Source organism: Chelonoidis abingdonii, chromosome 1 (genome assembly GCF_003597395.2).
Source record: "Chelonoidis abingdonii isolate Lonesome George chromosome 1, CheloAbing_2.0, whole genome shotgun sequence".
NCBI classification, from domain to species: domain Eukaryota; kingdom Metazoa; phylum Chordata; order Testudines; family Testudinidae; genus Chelonoidis; species Chelonoidis abingdonii.
This window is the reverse complement of record NC_133769.1, coordinates 303,290,390-303,293,577: the sequence shown is the minus strand read 5'-3', so window position 1 is coordinate 303,293,577 and position 3,188 is coordinate 303,290,390. Positions and strand designations below refer to the sequence as shown.

Sequence of the window (3,188 nt, the reverse complement as noted above, 5' to 3'; positions counted from 1 at the left end):
TTGTACCACCAGCATCACCTGTTAGTCTGGTATGTACACTACCCTTTCTCCTTATGTCAATTCTTTGGTCCACGGCCGTATCTCCTCTTACTTTGTTTAGCTCCCAACATAAGCAAACCACTAACTGATGGGAGTTAGGAAGAAACTTCCCCAATGAGTAGATTATTCTGTAATTGTTTATTACAGGGTTCCTTCCACCTTCCTTCGAAGCTTCAAGTAGAGGCCAGTGACAGAGACAGAATACAGGATTAGCTGGACCTGCTGGTCTGATCCTGGGTGGCAAATACGATCTTCTTAACAGTTTTCTAAAATGTCAAATATGGTTGCTTTTTTGCAGGATCTCTCTAAATTAAGTGTCTATATTTAGGTGGGAAAATATCTGCACAACAAAACAAACTGAAACACGCTCTATCTATAGTTAGTAATTAAATTCTGCAGAGAAAATTGATATATAATTTATTTTAAATGAAAATAGAGGATTTTCTTTAAAAAAGGTGTCTCATGAAGCTGAATACAGTTTCTCAGCATATTTTGTCATCTTTTAAGAGACAGTCCTAATAATATGTTTTAAATATCACTATACTTCTTCCTCACAATTTAAAACATTATTCCTTAGCTGAAGAAATCAGGTATTTCCTCTCCTCCAATTCTGCACAGAAGCTGTTTATTTCAAAGTTTGTTCAAAAAGATGCATCCAATAGCTATTTCTCGCCCAAAACTTGGGGTTATTGGCCAAATGCAATAAATGACCAATGGCAACTTACTGTTACGCTTTGGCTAATGTTATCAGTCCCAATGCAGTTCAGTCTTAATGTGTTTGTATTTATGCAATTCAAATATAAAATGTAGTGGGGTTATGCAGATCCAATATTCATTATCATTACAACTCACTATGGAACTATATTATTTGCACATTGACTAATATGAATCTTCAGTTGCACTAGATCAAAAAATTAAATGAGTTGCTCTCCTTGCCTATTATAATGTAAAATCTCAGTAACTATGAGTAAATATAAACTGTTTACTTTTCCAGAAATGGGTTAGACTTTTAACCATCTCAGTAGTAAGCATTTGTGCTTAATTTTAGAATTGTGTGTTCACTAATCCATTTGGATACTGAAGTATATCTCAAAGTTTTCTCCATTTAAGTGAGTTTACTAGGTTTGCTTTGTGGAGTTTGTGATGAGTCCAACAGAATCTATAGAGGAAATTGGCCTGTCTGAGGTGTAGGCAGGTGAAAAAAAGATCAGCTTCACATTGCAGTCGATGCGTTTTCAAACATGACAAAGACAGCCATCAGACAGGGTCTCTTAGTATCTTTTTCAGGTAGATAACTATGCTGCTCTCTGTGCTTTATATTTTGGGGTTGAGGGGAAGGGTTGTTTTTGTTTTTTTGGCAGTATAGTAGCAGTCATGTCTATTGCATTGGAGTATTACCTTCCAGTTACTCTTCTAAAGACTTATTTCTTTAAGTACAGTAGAATAGATATGTACTCTTTTGGATGAAAAATAGAAATTGTACAGAAAACAGCTTTGTAGCTTAAGTATCTTATTTTTTCATTTAGTGAATTTCTTCGGGGCGGGGGGAGAAGTCATCAACAGCCTCCCAGTGCTCAAGACTTCTAGAAGAACTTCTGGCTTTTCCTGAGGAACAGGATACAAGAAAGATGGCTGGTGTGATCAGAAGGAATCCAGAGCTGATCAGCACGCGAGATTTTTTTAAAGTTCGTAGTTATATGAAGCAAAATACTTTTTACATATGAAAAAAGCAAATTGTTATTGCTCCCATCAATAAATCCATGGTGCACTATTCTGTTCTTTGCCTTATATTTTACTTATCCTTAGGTATTACTTAAACTTCAGCATGATCCTTTTTATTCATTTGGAGTAGACTTTGCATCCAATCCTGCTTCCATTAAATAAAACAGCAAAACTCCTACTACATTAAATGGAAGCAGGATAGGGCCCTTAATATTATTTTATTTTTCTAGAATAACCATTCTAAAACTTGTTAGAATATCTCGAGTAATTATTGTAGAGTGGAATCATGGACTGACTCCCACACAGCTCAGTATGTTTCTTTTCCAAAATTACCTAAGGCCAAAGTTACGACTTTGCATGCTATGTTGTTCACAAAAGGCTAATGAAGGATAATGAAGGTTAAAAGGCTAATGAAGGATAATTGGTCAGTATTTCAACAGTAATATCCTAAACAATTTTAGCCAAATATTTCCTTTTAAAAAATTGATTGTACTTTGCTGCGGAAACAGATATTGTCTGAATGTGACACAGCAAGGTATGGCTTTGCATCAAGGTACTTTTAACTGGGCGTACAGCACCAAGGACAGACTCAAAGGCACAGGAGAATACAAAGTACACTTGAACTGTTGAATACTAAATTCTCACTTTTTTGTTTCACATTTTGCTTTTATTGCTTCAGTTACTGTTGGAAACGTTTTAATTAATCTTCTCTGAAGCTTGACAAAGGGGCCCCATGTGGGGAAGGCTACATTTCACTTTAATCCTTATTGCAGAAAGGGTGAAATTTTATCCCTGTGAAGAGAGGCAGTACAAGACCTATGCACCACCCGTGTCCCAGGTAAGCCTTATTTTGATGGCTGAAGTGGGACTGAAGTGGTGTACAAGGGAAAGAACACGTTAAAAATTACTTAGACAAGTTAGATGTCTTCAGGTCACCAGGGCCTGATGAAATACATCATAGAATACTCAATGAGTTGATTAGGAGATATCTGAGCCATTAGCGATTATCTTCTAAAAGTCATAGAAGATGGGAGAGATTCCAGAGGCCTGGAGAAGGGCAAATATAGTACCAATCTATAAAGAAGAAGTAAGGACAATCTGGGCATTTACAGACCAGTCAGGTTAACTTCTGTACCCGGAAAGATAATGGAGCAAATAATTAAGCAATCAATTTGAAAATACCTAGAAGATAATAAGGTGATAAGTAACAGCATGGATTTGTTAAGAACAAATTGTGTCAAGCCAACCTAACAGCTTTCTTTAACAGAGTAACAAGCCTTGTGGATAAGTGGGAAACAATAAATGTGGTATATTCTGATTTTAATGAGGCTTTTGATACTATTTCTCATGACCTTCTCATAAACAAACTAGGGAAATACAACCTAGATGGAGTTACCATAAGGTGGGTGCATAACTGGTTGGAAAAC

The 3,188-nt window shown here is 36.1% G+C and overlaps 1 protein-coding gene across 2 annotated transcripts in view; it reads left to right on the top strand.

Annotated features, from left to right (window-relative positions):
• Window positions 1-1,810, top strand: part of TDRD3 (tudor domain containing 3) — a 271,121-nt gene extending 269,311 nt beyond the window's left edge. For both annotated transcript variants that reach the window (XM_032795824.2, XM_075061557.1), the window contains exon 14: window positions 1,566-1,810. The gene's annotated coding sequence lies outside the window, so the exon portion shown is untranslated. The remainder of the gene's footprint in view (window positions 1-1,565) is intronic.
• The last annotated feature ends 1,378 nt before the right edge of the window (window positions 1,811-3,188 follow it).